We start from the raw sequence: 24,198 nt of genomic DNA, 5'->3' as shown, positions 1-24,198 counted from the left end.
TCAAGGTTCGACATGCTGACATTTAGAGATGCTCTTCTGCACACCAGTGTTGAAACGTGCAGATTTCTGAGTCCACCTGTCAGTTTGAACCAGTCTGGCCATTCTCCTGTAACCTGTCTCATTAACAAGGCATTTTTTTCCCCACAAATCTGCCACTCACTAGATTTTTATTGTTTTTCACACCATTCTCTGTAAACTGTAGACTAGAGTCCGCTGTGCGCGAAAATCCCAGGAGATCAACAGTTTCTCAGATACTCAAACCACCCTGTCTGGCACCAACAATTATTCACAGTCAAAGTCAGATCACATTTAATCCCCATGTTTGTTCTGAACAACATCTGAACCTCTAGACCACGTCTGTATGCTTTTATGATTAGATATTTGCATTAACAAGCAGGTATACCTAATAAAGTGCCACTGACTGCATATACATTCCTGCTCATGGAAAGTAGTGAATCTCCGGAGAAGAGAGGTTCAGAAGGAGATCATTGGAAATATTTAAGGTGAACATAATATTTAAAGAGATCTAGGAACTGGAGGTTATGCAGACTTGCACAGAAGAGCAGTTGAGGCCAGCAATGATTAACCATACTGAGAAGGAGAGCAGGCTTGAGGGGCCTGATGACTTCCTCCTATTCCTATATTTTTTGTAAGAGCCAGAGAGGTGGGAGCAGATAGGGAGGAATGTGAAGCAGTGTTGCTAGTTGTATGTTCTCCTCAAACAACCAGTCAATTTCGGTAAATGGATCTGAAAATAGCAGAAAGTGGTATCTGCTAAAATTAATAACAGCATTTTCTGCCACTCTTATTCAGAACACACACCCTCATCACTCATTAACCACAGCTGATGAATTGGTATAGGTGGAAATTATAGAAACTTACCTTGGGCACGTGTAAAGTGATGTATTTTGGAAAGCTATGAAGTCAGAGTTTTACAGCATGTAAACAGGCCAACTCATCCATGCCAACCAAAACATCTAACCAAGCTACTTTTCACTTGCCTGTGTTTGGTCCATATCCTTAAACCGTTCTTATGCCAGTAGCTGTCCAAATGCCTTTTAAACACAAATTGTACCAGCTTCTAACCCAGGCTGGGACAAAGGCAGTAAGTGGCAGGGCTCTGGATAGTGTTGGTGAAGGGAGAGATCAAGGGGTACAAGTACATAGTTCCCTAAAATGTCAACTCTTGTAGTAGAGTGATGAAATAGGGGCATGTTGTAGACACAGAACATTACAGTACAGTACAGGCCCTTCAGCCCACAATGTTGTGAAAACCTTTTAACCTACTCCAAGTTCAAGCTAACTCTTCCCTCCTGCATGTTCTAACACCCATGAGCCTAACTAAGAGTTTCTCAAATGCCCCTAATATATCTACTACCAGTAACCTGGCAGAGTGATCTTGTGTAAATAACTTACCTCCAGCATCTCCCCTATACTTTCTTCTAATCACCTTAAAATTATACATCCTGGGTATTAGCCATTTCCACCCTGGGGAAAAGTCGCTGGCTATCTAGTTTACCTATGCCTCTATCATCTTGTACACCTCCATCAAGTCACCTGTCACCCTCATTAACTTCCTTCATTAACTGTGGCACAGAGTGCAGGTCGACACGTTACGGTCACACAAGATGCTGGTAAGACTGCACTTGGAGTATTGTGTGCTGCTCTGGTTGGCACACTATAGGAAGGGTGTGATTAAGCTAAAGAGGGTGAAGAAAAAATTCACAAGGCTGTTGCCCAGACTGGAGGGCTTGAGTATAAAGGAGAGTTTGGATAGATTAAGGCTATTCACCCTGAAGTGAAAGGAGGCCAAGAGGTGACCTTAGAAAGTATTGTAAAATCATGCGGGACAAAGGTCAGTTAGCTAGTCACTTAACTTTTTCCCAGGCTAGGCAAGTCTAAGACTAGAAAGCGTATGTTATGTTTGTGGTACGGGTGGCCATGAATAACACACAAAAGAGACGGAGGAGAAACAAACGTGTAGCTGTTTATTTTATTTGTAAGTCACCTACCCAGAATGTCCTCTCACAGCACCTTCAGTACATAACATACAGGGAAGCTCGACAGCAACCTGGGAGGGTCAAAATATACACAAGTACATAACAGCATAGGTTTAAATTGAGAGGACAAAGATTTAAAGGTGATCTGAGGGGCAGGTTTTTCCAAAAAAGGGAAATCGGCATGTGGAATGAGGAGCTAGAGGAAATGGTACACTCTGGTGCAATTACAACATTTGGAAGGACAGGAAAGTTTAGAAAGGATACAGGATAAATGCTGGCAATCATTCCTACAGTTCTGATCAAAAAGCTCCAAATCATGGGCCCCTGTACCTCCCCCTGTGACTGAACTCTTGATTTCCTAACAAGAAGACCACAGTCTGTTCAGATCGAAAATAACATCACCTCGCTGATGATCAACGCTGGTGCACCTCAGGGGTGTGTGCTTAGTCCACTGTTCTATTCTCTCTATACCAAGCTAAAATATCATCTATAAATTTGCCGATGGCACAACTATTGTTGGCAGAATTTCAGATGGTGACAAGAGGACATACAGGAGTGAGACAGATTAGTTGGTTGAATGGTGTTGCAGCAACAACCTTGCCCTCAACGTCAGTAAGACCAAGGAACTGATTGTGGTCTTCAGGACGGGCAAGACAAGGGAACACACACCAGTCCTCTTAGAGGGATCAGAAGTAGAATGAATGAGCAACTTTAAGTTCCTGGGTGTCGGTATCTTTGAGGATCTTTCCTGGACCCAACATATTGATGCAATTACATAGAAGACATGACAGTGGCTATATTTCATTAGGAGTTTGAGGAGATTTGGTATATCACCAAAGACGCTCACTAATTTCTATAGATGTATCTTGGAGAGCCTTCTAACTGGTTGCATCACCATCTGGTATGGGGGGGGGGGGTGGGGTTGCTACTGCACAAAATCAAAATAAGTTGCATTTACTTGTAAATTTAGTCAGCTCCATCATGGGCACTAACCTCCATAGTATCCAGGACACCTTCAAGGAGTGATGCCTCAAAAACTACCTCAAACTACCTCACTACATTTTTTATTTCTACTTTTATACAACTTATTTAATTGAACTATTTAATATATATGTACTTACTGTAATTACTGGGATACTCATTCATCATCTTAGCCCAGTGAAACTAGGGCAGACAGTCAGTGATTAAAGGCAAAGGACACCGTCATGTTCAGAGAAGCAGATTTTAATAATTTCTTAACTGCTTTACCTTCCTCCAGTCACTGTGACAAGACATGGCGATGTTTTGCAGAAGCAGGCAAAACTACTAACAAATCTATTAAAGATATTCATTTGGCACTATGATCACTGTGATCTGCAGCCTGTAATTTCACACAGGGAGAAGTGCCTTTGAACCATCTGTATGACTTGGTGATTTGTGGTATACTGAAATATTCAGCGAACTGGACTCTCAAGAATGCAGGTACGGTCATGGCGGCCATTGCCAGAGTAGACTTGTGGCCAGACTGAATCTTCGGGGCAGAATGAAGCAGCAGGAGCCATGGCCGAGAACAGATAACAAACTGATGTCTGGCTGACTTAAGCGCCGAGTCAGATTAAGAAAGGTTACGGCGTTGGGGCTGGAGGATGAACTAGTGTTCAGCTTACTTCTCTGGGAGGCTTTACTCACCTCAGTTCTGAACCTGGCTCTGCGGCTGTGGCCTGCACCACTGCAGAGCTGAATTGGCTACATGACTGCGAACTTACTTTCAGGAATTCTGCGGCTCATGTTCCGTGCATTGTTTGTTCACTCTTTTTCATTGTTTGCACAATTTGCTCTTTCTTTTCCGCACATTGGATATGCGGCTATCTTTGTGACGTGAGATTTTTCATGAATTCTACTGTGTTTCTTTGTTTTGTGGCTGCCTGCAAGGAGTTGAATCTCAAAATTGTATAGGCACATATAATCCAAAGTTCAAAGTACATTTATTATCAATGTATGTAGAATTGTACTACATTGAGATTTGTCTCCTTACAGGCAACCACAAAACAATAAATACAAAAAAAAATTAAGAATGCTAACACCCATATTGTGCAAACAATAAAAGCAAGCAACAGCATTCAGAACGAAAGCGAGTCCATAGGCACAAACCCCAGAGCAGACCCACAGCCTCAGTTCATCACACAATGGAGCAAGGCGTCTCAGAGCTCACAGACCCGAAGCCTGGAGCAGCCGAAGCGGGCTCGCAGCCTCAGCGCCACGGAGAGCGGAGTAAATGCTGCAGAGCAGCAAGCAGAACTGAATCAACGCTCACCCCTGGTCCCGATGCTTTGATATTAAATGTACTTTGAGAATTCCCAAATACAAGATGTTTGGAAGAAGAGGACAACCTCACACATTGTGGCTGGGAGAAGTTGGTGAAGAGAGAGTCTATTATAGACTGCCGTAGGACTGCCTCCTCTAATGAAAAGACTACAGCAGCATTGTTTGGCATGACCAGCAACAATAATGATCAGCTCCATTCTGCAGCTACTCAATGTGACCAGAGAGTGCAAGCAGTACACTCCCACGTGTCCATTTAAATCTGGCTTCAACTGACCCCAGTGCAAACCTCTAAACAAAAGCTTCAAAGAAATATAAATTTTCAAGCGTGCTATTTAAACTTGTCAATGAAGAGGGCTTATTGTAATCCCATTTTGTTTTTATGGAGACCGACTTAGCAGCAAGAATAATGCATTGTAAGAATTGCTTGCAAGATCTGTCTGCTCTTGAAGTCTGTCAGACTTTTAAATTCTAAAACACAGTAACTATTTAAATGATTTACACTCTGATTAAAATTGATGTTTTCCATGTCTTTCTGCTCCAAGAAAAAAAGAAAGCTCAAACTGTTTGAAATGAATCAGTGATTATAGAACATTTCCACTATAACAAACACTTTGAAAATCACTTCCTTGAGTTTGTTGATGAGTTGTGACAAGACTGGGCTAATTGAGCAATGTTGCTTGTCACAGTAGACCCAAATGGACATAGCTTCTATATAAATCCTTCCTCTCATAGACCATCTTCCATACAACAGCCTCATTTTCTTAACTCTATGTACTTTGGGTCATTATACTTTGCAGATCCTCAAGCACCCTCATTAAAAAGGAGACCTGAACATCCACCAAAGTTAAACGATTAACACATTGCATAAATTAGACTGTAGGTTCCATTTTGGCATCTTGCTTTAGTATTTTGAACAAGCTTTTCTATGCTAGAGGAAAGTTAAAGATGTTCTAATAGAACACTTCTTATATGCAAAATTCTTTTAAACTAAAATAGAAAATTCAAACATTCCTAAGACATTGTTAAAGATTCACTTACATATTAACATAGAAAACCTACAGCACAATACAGGCCCTTCGGCCCACAAAGTTGTGCCAAACATGTCCCTACCTTAGAAATTACTAGGCTTACCCATAGCCCTCTGTTTTTCTAAGGTCCAAGTACCTATCCAAAAGACTCTTAAAAGACCCTATCGTATCCACCTCCACCACCGTTGCAGGCAGCCCATTCCACATACTCACCACTCTCCATGTAAAAAAACTTACCCCTGACATCTCCACTTTACCTACTCCCTAGCACCTTAAACCTGTGTCCTCTTGTGGCAACCATTTCAACCCTGGGAATACGCCTCTGACTATCCACACGATCAATGCCTCTCATCATCTTATACATCTCTATCAGGTCACCTCCCATCCTACGTTGCTCCAAGGAGAAAAGGTCGAGTTCACTCAACCTATTCTTGTAAGGCAACATCCTTGTAAATCTGTTCTGCACCCTTTCTATGGCTTCCACATCCTTCCTGTAGTGAGGTGACCAGAATTGAGCACAGTACTCCAAGTGGGGTCTGACCAGGGTCCTATATAGCTGCAACATCACCCCTCGGCTCTTAAACTCAATTCCACGATTGATGAAGGCCAATGCACTGTATGCCTTCTTAACCACAGAGTCAACAGCTGCTTTGAGCGTCCTATGGACTCGGACCCCAAGATCCCTCTGATCCTCCACACTGCCAAGAGTCTTACCATTAATACTATATTCTGCCTTCATATTTGACCTACCAAAATGAACCTCTTCACACTTTTCTGGGTTGAACTCCATCTGCCACTTCTCAGCACAGTTTTGCATCCTATCAATGTCCCATTGTAACCTCTGACAGCCCTCCACACTATCCACAACACCCCCAACCTTTGTGTCATCAGCAAACTTACTAACCCATCCCTCCACTTCTTCATCCAGGTCATTTATAAGAATCACGAAGAGTAGGTCCCAGAACAGATCCCTGAGGCACACCACTGGTGATCGACCTCCATGCAGAAAATGACCCATCTACAACCACTCTTTGCCTTCTGTGGACAAGCCGGTTCTGGATCCACAAAGCACTGTCCTCTTGCAAATTAAAAATGGGCACATTGTCGTTGTATTGAGTTTAGTAGTTGGATGATATTGCGGCTTTTGTCTGATAATTTCTCAGTAATTCTGCCAATCAGCATGCACAAAAGCAGAAGTTAATAAGTAATGTGATTGTGGATCTGAGGAACAAAGAGCACTATGATATACAGTAATTTTCAAATTAATACAAGAAACTGACTAAACAGAACACTTGAAATTCAAATTCAAAGTAATCAAACACAATAAGTTTTAACCCAAGACCCAAAACAGATTTGGCATTCTTTCATCTTAGTTCTAAACAAATGCAGATAATCAACAAATTTCTCATCTCAAATCATGGTAGTTTTTCTCCTCTTAACCGGTCTGCAACAAATTGCTCAGGAGAACTGCTCCACACAGTGCTAACCGCAGTGGAGGATATGGGTTTTGTTAAAATTTTCTCAGTATCCATGTACATCAAAGCAGCAGTCAGCCATGGCCGGTGAGTCTACCGAGACTGCAAGAATTCTAGTTGAAATTAAATTTGTTAGCTTAAATCAAGGAGCATGACCCCCAAAAGGCTGAGATGGCTATAAGCATTGCGATGGTGCAGTCCCAAACTACATCTAGTGAGGAATCGGGGTAGCTTCCAGCAGTGGAATTCATAGGCCATTTGCTCATGCCAAAATGTGAACTGGTGGACCATCGACACATTTGCTGCTTTAGGTAGTTTCTTAGGCAGTTGTCTTAAAGAAATGAGTCTTCCACAAGGATCACCATATAGCCATTTAGTATCTCACCAGAGTTTCATTCCTACAGGCCACAACACCCGCCCCCCCCCTCCATTTCTGACTTTTGACATTGGGGTGGATTATCCTGTGTTGATGGCTAGCAACCGGTTACTAAGAAAACTACCAGCCAAATGCAACACCATGTACCAGTGTGTTCTGGGCTTCTACTCCTGCATAATTGCATCTGACCTTCCACTTTGGCCTTGGATTCACAATGAACCCAAGATCCCGGATGCACTTTGCACCTGGCCCCTCACCATCAATGCAACAGAAAAGCCACAGTCGATCGATTTCCATTCACATGATGGGTGCATGTAGATAGTTTGTTTTTCCTTTTGATTTTTTTTTATTATTAGTGATTTTATTATAGATGTCTGAAGTTAACGTTTTCTGATTTAGTAACATTTTTGAATTATTTAATTTTTTCCAACAATTCTTGATCACTTTTAAACTGTAAACAGACTTTCTACTACATTAGCTGTCAGAAGACCAAGGAGGTCAACAGGCAGGATCTCAGGTTGTACGACATGAAACTAAGTTGTTTGAAACAACTTGAACCACTTTGTGGGTCAGCTGATGGGCAAAACTTCAGTGGCTGGGCCCTGCATGCTGAGGCTTGATAAGGCATTTGTCAGACTGCTCATTATCTAAGAAAAGCTGGCATTGAAGAGGGTCCAGAGGAGCTTCATGAGGATGATTCCAGGAATGAAAGGGTTAAACTATGAGAAGCATTTGATGGCTCTGGGCCTGTGTTCACTGGAGTTTAGAATAATGAGGGGGATCACACTGAAACCTATCAAACGTTGAAAGACCTAGACAGGGTAGAAGTGCGGAGGATGTTTCCTATAGTCCCTCAGAATAGATGAAAATTCATTTAGAACAGAGATGAGGAGAAATTTCTTTAGCCAGAGGGTAGTGACTCTGCAGAATTCATTGCTACATTCCTGCAGAGGCAAAATAATTGGGTATATTTAAAGTGGAGGTTGATAGGGTCTTGATTAGTCAGGGTGTCAAAGGTTACAGAGAGAAGGCAGAAGAGTGGGGTTGGGGTTCAGAGGGATAATAAATTAGCAAAGACAGAATGGCAGAGCAAACTCAATGTGCTGAATGGACTAATGCTCCTGTATCTTACGATCTTAAAACGTTAGTACAGGAGAGGAGCACACAGCTCAGCCAGGCCCAATGAGATCTGGCCCATTTAAGTTCAGAGACTTTTAACCACAGGCTACTGTTGCAGCCTAGGCCAACACACTTGACACAAGTACACTTTGGCATTGTGACACATTGGTTAAAGTAGTGTTTTGATTGAGTCTCTTGACTTGTAACTTTCTGACAACTTGATACTTTGAGATTTTACTCAGAGCTCATGTTGGAAAGGAAAATAATGGTTACTTCGATGGAGCAGGAAAGAATACCACTATAAAGATGAACATAGCAAATTTAAGCAAGCTCTTTTGTTTAAGTGTTAGTTTGCAGCTAGCTTACTGTTCCAAACAATAGAACTGTGCCATTTAATATTAATGCAGAAACCTTACAAAAAATAATGACATTATTCATTAAAAGAAGGCATCACTCTATCACATAATTAGATTCTATATTTCAGGAAATAGACTGAAGGGCAAGCATTAATTTAATGAATGAGATCTGGAGAAAGTTCACTGAATCCTCTCCCTTCAGGTCACTGAGAGATTTCATGTACTGACAGCATTTTAGTTCAGGTTAATAAGTGTTTTATAACATCACATAACCTAATAAAACAGATGCTGCTTGCAAAATACTTAAGAGGACCTTTCAATGTTAGGGAATGTATGTAATTGCGTGATAAATTTCAGAGACTTTTCCCTAACTTTTTAAGGTCTCATCAAATTGTTCCTACAGGTTTGTCGTCTCAATGGTCCAGATGAGTCTACAAGTGAAGCATCATGCTGGAAACTGACAGCCTCTCCCAGCTTTAGAGCTAGTCAAGGTTGTAAGATCACTTTCCATATGGAAAGCTATGCTTCATTGAATTAAGACGTCAAAATCAAAATTCACCACCACCTCCAGTGCACTAACAGTATCTTCTGCCAACTGAAGGAAATCATTTGAAGACCAAGTCCTCAAACTTAGCACCAAACTCATAGAATAGAATCGCAATGATCCATGCCCTTCTACATTATATACTTCAGAGACCACCCATAGCTGTACTTCAAAGCCGCAGATGTGATACCACACTGCTGTCTTCACAAAAATCATCCAAATTTATTGGCCGGGTAAGCAAACCAATGGCAGAGTCTTCAGTCAATCCAACATCTGCTATGTCAAGACCCCTTTCATGATAAACCAACTCCTGTGAGTGGACCATGCCATTCGCACCTCCAAATGAGATTCCTTAAGCAAGCACTCTATACTAGCTTTTATCAGGAGGTCGCAGGAAATGCTCCAAGGATGGTCCCAGAATCTTACAGAAGTATAATATCTTTACCTACTCATGGCCTGCGGTGGTGACTCAGAATAGAGAAGGAGAACGTGGGACAGCACACAGAGCTCAGGGACCCTATGCTGAAAGCCTACACAGGCCAAGCAGAGGAACGGGTATCCATCCTCCCAAATTACCTACTCAGCTCCTCTGTCAAGTACTACCTGTGGCAGTCAATGGATTGGGTACAGGACTGTTCACCCAACTCAGGACTGGAATAGAAGCACACCATCGTCAAACCCAAGGGACGGCATATTCAAGAACATTAAAAATGAAGAATTATTACAGTTAAGCAGAGAGAGAAACACAATCAAACTAGTTTTTAAAAAAAGCTCACATTTCCCTTTTCCTTTCTTCCCTTAAGCACTACAATTCCCAGTTAAATCGAATGAGGTAGGGAACCCATCCCCAAGCCTCACCAACGTAAGTGGTGGGAAGCTTAAAAGGACTTATCTCCACTGCTGGACTCACGTAGCATCATCATCATTCCTCAATAAATGTGAAGAGGGAAATTAGGTCTGTTTGGAATGTTACGAATGTACCACAGCTCTGAGGGGCCAAAGGGTGCGGGGTAGCCCCCTCCTTTGTGAGAATCGCAAGATCACTATTGAGTCCGTTCAGGAGTCTCAGGAAATGAGAGAAAGACATGCAGAATTCACAAAGATTGGAATGTGACCTGGCCTCCGAGAAGGCAGACCCATTGATACCGGCTATTGTCTCTTGGAGATGGACTTGTGTATTGCATCCTGTACGATGCATCGAAGTTCCAGGCAATGAACCGAGGGGGAGGTTGGTGGCGAGATTGCATCATCTCAACCTGATTGACATCTGAGACCCTGTGAGTCAGGATAAAAGAGGGTCTGTGGGAACGCACCAGAAGAAACGCTAGCGATCCCGTAATAGCAGAAGCTGGTGGGAAGGCCACGTGCGTTCGGTTCCATTTGCTCCGGAACTGGTGGCTTTTACCATGGGAGAATGGCTTTTAGCTAACAACGGGGAAACCAACTCCCAATGACTCTCGAAGGATTGACATCATAAAAGGACTGGGCAAGTTTTAACCCGTCTTTCTCTCAAACCAAAACGCTGCAGCTTGAATGAACTAACAGTGACTTTTATATTTCCATCGGACAATACATTATCCCCTAGACAATGATAGAGCTATTTCTTATTGATTATTATTATACCCGCGCTTTTAGCTTTAGTATTGACGATGTATATTATCTGTATGTTTGCATTGATATTATTTTGGGTATTTTTATCAAAAAATACTGTTAAAATAGTACCATCAGACTTCAACGGACCTCTCTATCTTTGCTGGTAAGCGACCCAGTTACGGGGTTCGTAACAGGAACTACAGCAAAATCCGGGCCATCATTATAGAGTTGTGCCATACTATAGAGAGAGAGCCACTCAACTACTTCAGGAGCAGTGAACAGTAAAGCGCCTTGCTTTGAGTCTAGGGTCATGCAAACTAATGTAGCTCGGGACTACATATTCACTTCCCCATCAGACATTACTGAAACAAGCAGGGGCATTTATAACAATATACAAACTTCATGGACATCACTAATTTATTTAGTGTACAGATTATTTAATTCCCCAACTTTTATTGAAATTTGTGCCTCTGGGTTATTCATTCAGGAATCTGATCACAGGGCTAGAAATGGGAAGGAGGAAGAGGAGGATTGGGATGAGCCCACAAGCAGTGACATCATCATGTTGTCTTTGCCCAGTGGGCAAGTGAAACCTTCAGAATTCTGATTAAGGTGCTGAGGAAGTTCCCTAGCTTTGTATAAATCACATCAAATAAATGAAGAGTTTTGGATGTTAAAAAGGATCCAAGAGACTTCCACGGGAAAATGAGAGGTAAAAGATTTTGAGTAGTGGGGATGGACTTAATGAGCTGCTGTTGCTTCTATTTCTCACGTCCCCATTAATCTTTGGAACCTTTGCATTGATCATGAAGTCAGATTTTCAGCCAGAAACTCACGACCACCATGCCAGTGGAGTTGGCAGAGAATTCATCCTCTCCCTTTGCTTCAAACTCAGCCCAAAAAAAAATTCTCTTGTTATTAAACTTTTTCCATCGTTACAAAAATCTTGATTTTGTTCCTTACACTCTCTAAAGATGATCACATCTTTCTTCTGGTGAAATGACCTGGATAGCTCAGCTCCACCTTCAAGGCCAATGGGGATGAGCAATCAGATGATGAACAACCTTTTCCAATTATCATGTCACCTTAAATGACTTGTGCATGAATTCCCTCAGATCTCTCTGCTCCTGCACTCTAGTTGCAATTAAACATCACTTCTCCTCATATGATCTAACAAAATGCATGACTTCACACTTACTTAATTGAATTTCATCTGCCAAGAGTCTACACTTTTTTTCCCCCTATTGTTTCTGGAGTCTGCTATTACAACTTTTCCAGATGTCCTGATGAAGGGTCTCAGCCTGAAATATCAACAGTTTATTTCCCTCCATAGATGATACCTGACCTGCTAAGTTCCTCCAGCATTTTGTATCTAGTAACCACAGCTTCAACCACTTTATGGGTTATTCTGAATTTCCAACATCTGCAGAATCTCTTCTGTTTAGGATTACTACTTTTCCAAGGTTGGTGATATCTATGAATTTTAAAGTTATGCCCTGAATGTTTTGGCTCAGATCACTGATATATTAAAAAAAAGTTCAGTCAGCAAATACTAGCTCCTGGGGAACTCCACTGTATGCTTCCCAATGATCTGAAAACTAACCACACACCGCCACTTTGTACCTAAGTCAGTTGTGTGAAGTAGCCACTCCACTTTTACCAAGGTCAGGCAGCATCAATAGAGGGGAATAAACTGTAAACATTTCAGGCCAAGACACTTCATCAGGACAGAAGCAAGAATAAGGTGGTTGGGGGAGCGGAAGGGTTACTAACTGGCAGGTGAAAAGCGAGACCAGGTGAGAGGGAAGGTGGGATGAAGCAAGAAACTGGGAGGTGACAGGTGGAAGAGGTGAAGGGCTGGAAAAGGAATTTAATAGGAGGGGACAGTGGTTCATGGTAGAATGGGAAGGAGGAAAGGCACCAGAGAGAGGTGATTTGCACTTGAGAGGGGAGAGAAGGAACCGTAATGGGAAATGGCAAAAGAGAGAAAAGAAGGGTGAGAAATTACTGGAAGTTAGAGAAATCGATGCTCATGTCATCCAGTTGGATGATACCCAGACAGAATATGACGTACAGTGATGTATTGCTCCTCCAAGTATGGTCTCATTGTGACTGTAGAGGAGGCAATGGATCGACATGTCGGAATTGGAATGCAAAGCTGAATTAAAGTGGATGGTCACTGGGAAATTCTCATGAACTTTCTCCTACTGTTTCAAAGAACTTAGCGATATTCAAGCACTATTTCCCTCTAACATCAATGGCTGCATTGGTCATCATTCAGTAACTTGCTTTTTCTAAGAGGTAACTGAATTTATGTCAGATTATTAAATCCAATATTCAATGGGATAGAGCTATGCTATGTGTGGGAGGCATCAGACACCATAGGGGTTTGACACTAGTTGGTGTGTGTAATCTTACAGATTCCTTGCCCAGAAGCCAGACTGATTGAGAAGTTTTGTTATCAATCACATTATCTTTTCTCCAGAAGAGGCCACAACTCACAATAATGTAAGTTTCCTTTTTATCAGATAGTACTAGAGCAAAGCCAGAATAGGTATTGTGGTTGAGAGGGGAAAGGGGATGAGGCAAGTTGTATATGGTGGGCTTGAGAAAACAAGGTCAAAGAAGGTTAATGCAATGGGGGGGGGGTCTTTAGAGAGATTGCTGGCTGCTACCCTTATAGATCCAGCTATATACGCCTGTCAAGTTTTCTATGTCTTGCCAAAAAAATCTATGAAAGAGTTAAAACAGAAAACTTGCAAAAATGAAGCCTACAGCCTGGTTTCAATGATGCACCCCCATATCTAAAATGGATTTGTCACTGAACTTCCTCCTTCCAAACTGTAACATGTTGACAATTGCGTACAGTTTTGACTGGAAGCTCCAGGGTTTGCTAAAGGGCATGCTGGAATGGAAGAAACATCTGTTATTCATATCTCCTTGCATCAAAATTCATTTGTTGCCAGCAACCAGTTATTCTGCATTTTGTCTTCAAAGGAAAGGGAAACAAAGGAGTGACTTGCTGAGTACGTTTCCCCATACACATGCATGAGTTACCCACAAATGGAAGGTAACTAATGAAAAATAATTGCTCAAAATCAATTTATTCAAAATTTAAAGTAAATTTATTATCGTACATGTATGTCACCCTGAGATTCATTTTCTTGCAGATATTCACAGCAGAATAAAGAAATACAACATCAATGGAAAAACTGTAACAGAAAGGCTGACGATTAAAGTGCAAAAGACAAACTGTGAAAATACAAAAAATATTATACACTGTACATATACACATAGTGTTGAGTGATTATCCATGCTAGTTCAAGAGCCTGCTGGCTGCAGGGTAATAACTGTTCCTTAATAAAGCTCCTGTACCTCATTCCCAATAGCAGCAGAGAGAAGAGGTCTGGAAGGTGGGTGTCCCATATCCCTCAAATGATCGATATTTCAGGTCCAGGGCATAAGTAGCTAAATTTCCTCTGTGGGTCAAGGGATGATATGGTAGATATAAACATAGTGTAAGAAGAGGAATGTTAAAAATCGCAATGTTGTTGCAGCAATCCCAGTCCGACACTGCTGCACGAAAACCTGCTTACCCCTGGAGCATCTAATAACTGCGAGTCAATGCGCAGCAAAACCCAAGGTCACCTGCAAAGCCCAAAAGGAAGTCCATACAAGAAATAACAAGACTGATGTGGAAATTCCATCAGAGACACAATGGTAACTCATGCCAAAAGCTTTGAATGTTGGATATTCCAGTTTCAAATACCATACTGCCCATGTTTGCTTTCCCCACTCCCACGATCCACCCAGTGTCTTTCTCTCTTTTATCACCTTTTTCACCCTCATTACCCTCTGTTGTCACCTTCTCCCATTTGGTTCACATCCCCAGTCTTGCCCATCAGCCACATACCCATCTACAGTAACTGACTTTTTTCTCCCTGGGCTCACGTTGTCTAGCTCCTTCCCCATCTGGTTCTCTCTGCCCTTCAGCTCTTCCTTATCAGGTTCCACCTAGCGGGTGCCATCTCACCCCCTTCCTCTCACTTACATACTAGCTCTATTCACTCTACAGGTCAAAACTTCAACCAGTCCTTTGCTACTACAGGTGCTGCTTGCCACACAGAGGACTTCTCACAGTTTATTTTATTTATTTCATGCCAGAGGAGCTGATCAACTCCTCGTCATGTTTGACTCTGAACAGGGGAAAAAAAACAAAATGTGCATTTTCAGTTGCCAAGACATTGTATTTCCAGGCAAGGAATGCAATTCTGTCAATGGTTAAATAGGGAATCAAATCTCATGAACTTGCATCCAGAATCCTTTCACAATTCAAAAGCAGTCAACAAGCTGCAGACCCAAGATAAATGTGAAAAACTTTCTTAATCCAAACTTTGTTGTTTCTTTCTGGATGGGAACAAGGATTGACAGCCTTCACAGGCTCTATGATTTGTCTTCCTAAACAGGTCTACAGCTTTATTATCCTGCAAGACAACTGTCAGTTCTCCTCCTTATCAAAGACGCTTGTTGAATGGCTACTGCTTTTAACAGCCACACATATTATTTGTTAGTTTGTATTAGCTTATATACAATTAATTCTTTCAGCATCCTTCTAAATGAGAAAAAACAAATAATACAAATCATTGTTACTGGTTTGTTTACTTTCTACGTTGAATTAGTTCCCAGGATTCAACTTATGATTAACATGTCTTTTAGTGTATTACACACACACACACACAGCAACAAATCAAATAGCTAACGGTATTTTTAATAGATATAGCAAATGTAAGTGAAGAATGAATACCTACAATCTATATCAAAGTTTAGATGGGGAAAGGTAGGTTCAGTCCAAGACAGCTAAAAAAAAGATACACTAATTTAAGAAAAAAAATCTTGTTATTCTACTGCACCACAAAACCAGTTAGGCTTGCATTGTTGCAGTGTATACAGCATTCTCAAAAGGGCTTTGATACACCTAATGCTGCTTGAATGGCCACAAGTGCACAAGAAAGAGCTGAGGAGAATATAAATGTTAGAAGTCATTGAACATGATGAAATCACCAGTGGGTATAGAAAGACAGGTTAATATTTTAGGTGAAGAACTTCTATTTAAAAAAAGGAAATGAAGGTACACAGAACAGAATAAGGGCTGCATATTCAGCTAGCACAACCTTTACAAAATAACATTGATCTGTTAATACATAGTTTAATATGACTAAACAAATTATGAATAATCTACACCATATTATAACTGGCCCAAGTCAGAGCCCCACAATTGCTCATGTGCTGGCTTCTCAAACTGAAAGTACCAACATATACTAAATGCAAATATTAATTTATAATCAAATGAACAGTACAACCTCATAGATAGCAGAACTTTATTGCAGAAAGGGGGTGTGTTGGAGAAAACAGCAAGGAAAATCTGACAAGTCAGACTGCCAAGAGCACTCACACTGAAGGATTATCACTTTATATGTCACAGATACTTTTTGACTATGTATAGTGTAACAGCAGCTCACTCTGAAATTACACTGTATGGAGAAAGCATTATCACAGTGCCATCAACACATAAAACATGTAGTTAATGTTTTGACAGCATTACAGCTGAGTAATGACTAGGATGCCTCAGTGAGCCAAAACCTTGGGCTACTGGTGTGACCTTACTGCTATTACAGAATGTAAAACTGCTCTACTTTCCCCAACCACAGGTTATTTATCTTATTTGGAACAGAAATCTTTTCATCTGCGGTGCCGTGGTGCCTCGCAGCAACATTTCCTTTCAGAGCCATATTGATGAGATGTTGCAAACATAATGCAGTGTTACCAGCACCCATGGAACAAGCAATTTCCCCTACAGGTTTTAACAGATATCACCCCCAGTGTAATGTAGCAGGCTAGAATGGCGTGTATTACCAATGTTCAAAGTTTATTTATCAATGTTAAGGATTATGTGGGCATATAAAAGGAGTGAGTTTGATAGAATTAGCAATCAAAGCAAACAGAAGCAAAAACCTGCATTTGCTGGAAGACCTCAACAGGTCAGGCAGCCAATGGGGAGAAAGCAGCTAAAGTCCGGGAACCTTCATCAGTTCTGATGAAACATTAGCCGCCTTTCATTCAATTAAAGTGTAGAATTAGGTGAAAATATTGATAGATATTTATTTTATGCTTCTGTGGTTGCAAGTTTGAGATCTAAACTGCTATCAAATAATTCACAAATCATGTTTTAGACATTATGAGCTGGTAGGGGACCATTCTGCACCCCATCATCTGGGACTGTTTCCTGAGTCAATTTCAATATACAAGACATTCTTTTCACTATACCTCATTACACATGTCAATGACAGACCAATTCCAATTGCAGAGCAATGTTCCTAACAATTTTAGGAGAGCAAAATTAAACTCTACTCGTGGGGAATGTAAATTTTTATTTTTATAAATCTTGGCCATAATGCAATTATTCAAATACCTCTTGGCAGAAGTAAAATTAGTCCACAAACTGTAGATCATGCTCATCTGCATAATAAAAAAGAGGAACACAATGGCTTAAATGTACCTTATTTGTCCTATTAATCATGAGGGAGGAATTTCAGACAAAATGTTGGAAGCAGTGTAATACAAGATTGAACACACTATCTGTGGTTTCTATCAAGCACTGACGGAGTATCTCTGCAAGCAAGTAAATGCTCAATAGGGTGATAATCTCTACTGAGATTAAGATGGTGTTACTGAAGACATGCAACAGTTTACTTGTGGTTCGAAAGCAAAGGAATTTGATGTAAATTGTGGTAAACTGTCACCGTAAACAAAGAAGTGAGCAAAGGCAAAGCAAATTCAATAGACAATAGACAGTAGGTGCAGGAGTAGGCCATTCGGCCCTTCTAGCCAGCACCGCCATTCACTGTGATCATGGCTGATCATACACAATCAGTACCCCGTTCCTGCCCTCTCCCCATATCCCTAGACCGCGCTATCTATAAGAGCTCTATCTAACTCTCTCTTGAATGCATCCAGAGACTTGGCCTCCACTGCCTTCTGGGGCAGAGCATTCCACATATCCACCACTCTCTGGGTAAAAAAGTTTTTCCGCATCTCTGTTCTAAATGGCCTACCCCTTATTCTTAAACTGTGGCCTCTAGTTCTGGACTCACCCATCAGCGGGAACATGCTTCCTGCCTCTAGCATGTTCAATCCCTTAATAATCTTATATGTTTCAATCAGATCCCCTCTCATCCTTCTAAATTCCAGTGTGTACAAGCCCAGTCGCTCCAATCTTTCAACATATGACAGTCCCGCCATTCTGGGAATTAACCTTGTGAACCTACGCTGCAGTCCCTCAATAGCAAGAATGTCCTTCCTCAAACTTGGAGACCAAAACTGCACACAATACTCCAGGTGGGGTCTCACCAGGGCCCTGTACAGCTGCAGAAGGACCTCTTTACTCCTATACTCAATTCCTCTTGTTATAAAGACCAGCATGCCATTAGCTTTCTTCACTGCCTGCTGTACCTGCATGCTTGCTTTCATTGACTGATGTACATTCGAGAGATGTGCCCTGCTAGTGTGCTGAAAAATTGATGCACAGTTGGAATTGGAGCCATGCCAGTTGGAGTGAATGATTCTGAGAGGAGGAGATGAGGCAGAGGAGTTCCAATGCCCGTCTAACTAACCTGGGTGCGAGGGTGGATTTCTCTAAGCACGAAACCAATTTGGAGAGGTTGAGAATGGCTTTTTTGGCAGCAAGTTCTCAACTCAAAGTAAATTGCTGTGCGGTGCATTCTAGGCCTAAAGTGATTCGCTGCAGCGGAACCTGGGTCCTAATGTGAGACACGATTCACTGTTTGGAGAACTTAAACGCTGGCTCAGGTGGACTGGAAAGGCAGAGTTTTGAGAATCGGGCAAGGTTGGATCGCTCTGGGCGCCGAGCCGATTCGGAGTGGTCAAGAATGGTTTCTTCAGCAGCGAAATCTAGACCCAGAGCGATTCACTGTGGCGGAGCCTAGGTTCTGATGGGAGGTACGATCCGCTGTTTAGACAATTTAAATGCCAGCCCATATAGACTGGGGGCTCCTCTCTCCACAATGCCAAGGCTGTGTGACTGCCCTGCCTGCTGTGCTTCTGTTTGCAAACTTTGCGACATTTTGCTCCACTAATATGATGAACTGACTACTGAGGCTTTGGGCCTACTCTGGGTGGCTCCGGTGATTTGGACCCAAGGACTCTAATTGGTTCAGACTGCTTTGGTTGTTGCTCACTTCTATTGTTTGCATGATTTGTATTTTTTTCCCCTCTTTGCATTGGGGGTTGGTCTTTATTTTATAAAATTGCATTCTTTCGGGTTTCTTGCTTTGCAGCTGCCTGTAAGCTAACAAATCTCAAGGTTGTATAATTTATACATTCTTTGACAATAAATGGACTTTGAATCTTTGGATGCCCTGGGAATGAAGAGAATATTCCTGAGTTGTATTTAGCTTTAATAATAAATTTTAAAGAACCATTCATTAAAGGTTAAAGAGTCAATATTGACAGTAAATTCTCATGGAGAGTATATAGAGTAAACCTCATTTAAAGCTTCTACAAAAGGTTTGTAAAAAAGCCATTGTGTTGCAATATATTTTGACAGACTGTTGGCCGTGTAACATGAGGCTCTGGTTAACAATATCCAATGTTTAGTCAGTCTCACATTTTCATTTTTCATTACAATTCTCAGAAATAAAAATATACAGATTACAAGGTGATTTGCTCCACATCCAAACAAATTCATATTATTGGACAACTAAACAAGGTGCTCTTCTCATAGATTGCCAACACCTTGTTTATGCTCAGATGGCCACTGCTCACGATCCTCCAGACTGAAGAAAATTACAAGGTTAGGTGCTGTGGTGGACAATGAAATAACCTCAGTTCAAAAGTTTTAATAGGCTGCCCAGACATACCCTTTTGTGTCCTCCAAAGAGACATCAGTTCCGGTTGATGATCAGGTCCCCTTCCAGTTTTTGAAATTACATCCCTACTGCACAATAGTTAAATTCTATTGGCAAAACTTAGATCCTAAGTTTGCAAGTACAAAGCTAAGTAAAGATGATACATTAACATAGCTGTCTCACAGCTCCAGCAATCTGGATTTGACCCCAAGTGCTGATGCCATCTATGTGGAGTCTGCAAGCTTTCCTTGTTTGCCCCAAGTGCTTCGGTTTCCACCTATTTTGCAGGAATATGTCATTAATAGGTTTCTGCAAGTTCTCCCACCACCCATTTGCACTATGGGTAATCAGTGCCCATTGGACTGGTGTCACAGGGAAATAAATTTGATGGAATTGCTCAGCCATTAATTTGATAGGATTATTGACCTCTTTCTGTACCAAAACAAAGTGCCTCTGCTGCCTTCATATTGGAATTGCTGCTACATTATTACTAATCATATCTAAACTAAATTAGGATAGGAAACATAGCCAGCACTAAACTAAATGCAGGAATAAAATGATTAAAATGATTAAAACCATTGTTTCATCACTTCTTCATACATGGTAAAACAGGGAGGAGCTGGTGGTGGAGAGTGGGTGGAAAAAATATCAATTATTTTATCATACAGAGCAGAAATGTCATTAGTGAGAAAGTTGGAGTTTCTTCCAATTACAAGAAAATACACGAGAAAAGCAATGTCAGAGTCATTTAAATGAAGTTAAATTAGATTCATTTGGTTCAGTTCAGAATTTCCAATGTTTGATTTCAATACTGATCTGCCCTCTTCTATAAATATTCCAGTTGCTTTATAATGTTGAAAACTATAGCAAAGCAATGTCAATCTGAATGAAGGGTCTCAGCCACAAATGTCAACTCTTTACTCTTTTCCACAGATGCTGCCTGGCCTGCTCAGTTCCTCTAGCACTCTGCATTTATTACTTTGATTTCCAGCATCTGCAGATGTTCTCTTGCCTGTTATTGGCTAATGTGCTTGGATTGCATGCAAATTCTATGGGCTCAAGTACCACTCCAAGGAGGTGTACAAAATACTAGTCCACCTAAAGATGCAATCAAATGGTTATCGGTGCCATTCCCTGATATGTTAAGCAGAGGCACAATCTGTTGTCCATGGTGAATGGGAACAACATGAGATTCTCCCCAGTACTGACTAACATTCATCCTTGGATTAGTATCAACTGTACTGGTGGGAGGGTTTTGTGTGCAATTTTATCTCCTGAAGTTTTCACCTTCCATCGGGGAGAGTAGACTTCATTAGCTCTAAAACACTCCAGCTATCCTGACATTTTTCCTCATGGAAAAGGTTTTTGAATAAAGATGCACCTTTGTTTCTTCTTGTAGCATTTGCTGGCATTAAATTCACAATAATGATACATTGCATTGGATGAGACATTAGAAATTGTCCTAATTTTCCCCTTTCTTGTGGCTCATTAGAGTTACAGTGTTAGGCTTGAGGTTAATCTTGTAATTAGACATTATTTGGAGTTTTATCTGATCAAGTTCCTACTGTCAATTACAATCTGCTGGCAACAATTCTTAAACTGCACAATTTTAAATAAGAAGAAAGCCTTTCATTTTTCAACGGCAAATTTTCTATTGACTGTGCTTATGATAGTGGTCCGCCTAAATCCTAGGAATTAAAGTGTTCTGATCAGATATGTTCCACCCCAACTGACATCTAAATTCTACATTTTTTTAAATTATTATCCTCCCAAAATTAAGATCATATTAGATTTTGGTTGAGGCAGCACTGATATCATATCATGATGAATCAAAGCACGTTTACTGCCTATGCCAAGTGAGCAGAATCCTTTAGTGCATATGATGTAAAGAACAGCCATTAACAGGGTATATTATGCTGGCAAGATATTATATCTCTTTGCAACTTTCAGCCACTATTAATTTGGTCAAATTGCATCTGCATTCCCAATTTGCATGATTAATAGCAAGAGTTGGCTAATTCTTTTGGTTTACAGGCAAAACTTTCAATAAGCCACTCATTATAATTTACTTAAGTTGACTATTTTTGTAACTCGTTGAAATTCATAGGCAAGCGGTGGAAAAATGTGCATTGGATTACAATTTCAGGTTATTAGTGGTGCAAAATACAGAGAGTAACTTGCTTCTATCTCAACCTGAATGTATTTCTTCTAAAATGGTTGATTTTATTTTTATCTGTTTTCTTGAGGAAAATCTTTATTTCACTTTTTAAACAAAGGAGGAGGAACTGATTTGGCTCAGAGCCTCAGAACAGTTTTGTTTATCCACTTAGTTCCCTGCAACCTATTTGTTCTCACATGCCCTTCAACTCCACTCCAATTCCTCTACCATCCACCTCCATTAAAGGGTAATTGAATTAGCTAATTAACCTTCCAGTGTGTCTATGGGATGAGAGAGAAAACTGGAAGACCCAAGGGAGAAGCTGCAAGACTCCACATAGGTAGCACCAGATGTCATATTCAAACCAGCTCACGAAGCGGTGAACTACTGTCCCACTCTCGGAGAGCCAACCAGCAGGACCTGGGACTTAGAACAATGAATATACTCTCTGACATGAGTAAAAGGTTCTCTATATTCATACCAATTTAGACACAGAGTACTACAGCAAGGATACAGGCCCTTCTGCCCACCTAATCCATGCTGACCTGATATTCCGTCTAGTTATATCTACCTGCACGTAGACTACATCCCTCCAAATCCCACCCATCTATATACCTATCTAAACTTCCAAACGTTTAGCTCTCTTTGCGTGAAGTTTCCAGTCTGGTTCCCCACAAGTATTTCACATTTGTATTATGACCTCTAGCCTCACCCAACCTTAAGGGGAAAATAAGCCTCCATCTACCATGGTAAGATCTCTCCTCATTCTCCTGTGATTCAGGGAATTACGTCCTAGCCTATTCAATCTTTCCGTAATATTCAGATCTGCAGGTCCCTGCAACATCATTGTAAATTATCTCTGCACTCTTTCAAGGTTATTGATACTTTTCCTTCAGGCAGGTGACTAGAACAGCACATGATAGTCCCAATTTAGATTCACGAGCATCTTCAACATAATATCCTATCTCCTGTGCTCAATACTGCAAAACCAGCTCCCAATAAAGACCATGGCCATGACAGACCTTTAATCATGCTTACTATGACGAGATCAATGTCAACAAATGCACAGAATGAATTAGGCAACGCCTGACAACATATGTAAAAGTAGCAAATATGAGGCTTGATGTTCAACATGCCATTTATGGGTTGATGCACCATGAACCAAAGTAAGATTGTTCATTGATCTCTCATTGAAAAGTACTGCAGCTCACAGAGCCAAATATGCCATTCGATTGAGAAGTGCGTGAAGGACATCTCAAAAAAGAAGCAAGGGAAGGGAAAGAAAAATTGAGATGTGTCATTTTTGGCAGACAGTGGTTGGGCACAGATCAGTGGGAACAGAAGATATTGTTACAATGCAGGCTTCAAGTATCATGAGAACCACTTCTGTGTGATGGAGCACATTTTGCATGGAGATATTGTTCAGCTGCTAGTGAATGGATCTACAGAAGTCCCAAGTCTTCCATTTGCCCAATGAACAAAAAGTGGAAAGGAAATACCCCAAGATTTTCCATAAAGCATAAGATCCTAGATAGTCCTAATTTTCGGTCTCTTATAGACAAGCAAGCCACCACTGAACCAAACACTGACTGATATTTACAATATCTATACATAAATATAGGCCAAGAGAAATGGAAACAAAATGCTAATCCTTATTCAATGCTAGACATTAAAATTGCAGTGGTAACACAACAAGAACAACTTCTGATTTTTTGCCAAACAGAATATTCACAGGGACATTAATTTTTATAATGAATAATTATTTACTCTCCTTAGAGGTATTTTTCATAGCTTAAGATAAAGTTTACATAAAATATGTAGAGAAGCAATCACAAAGAAAATGAACATTGCTCATTTAATATTTTGGCTTTCATGGCTCTTGTCTGGAGGCAGATTAGTTAGTTGTGGTCTTAAAAAATGCTGAATGACTTCAAAATTAAAACAGGATTCAAATGATCATTTAGTCGAGAACTTTTTTCCTTTCAGCAAGGTTGAAGGAGGCATGAGCTGTGCTCACCAAGGACATTTATTTGAGAAGGACAACCTATTCCCAGGTATAGGGCAGTTATCCTGTTCTCTGGGTCAACAATCATCATTCAACCAACAGTATTAAAATGTTGTTCTGTGACGTGCAGTGGGTCTAGCAAGTGGCAGTGTCTCTAATGGATTGCTGCACTTATCATTCTTGGTTAAGAGTGTCAAGGCTTTGGTAGACGCTGTCAGTGTAGCATTTTGGGTGGAAGATGTCAAGGTACAGGAGTAACTTGCTAGTGCCAACACTGATAGAGTTGGCCAAGACTTAAGTAACATAACTGCCAGAC

The sequence above is a fragment of the Hypanus sabinus genome, chromosome X2, assembly GCF_030144855.1.
Source record: "Hypanus sabinus isolate sHypSab1 chromosome X2, sHypSab1.hap1, whole genome shotgun sequence".
NCBI classification, from domain to species: Eukaryota; Metazoa; Chordata; class Chondrichthyes; order Myliobatiformes; family Dasyatidae; genus Hypanus; species Hypanus sabinus.
Note: the sequence above shows the minus strand (reverse complement) of the source record.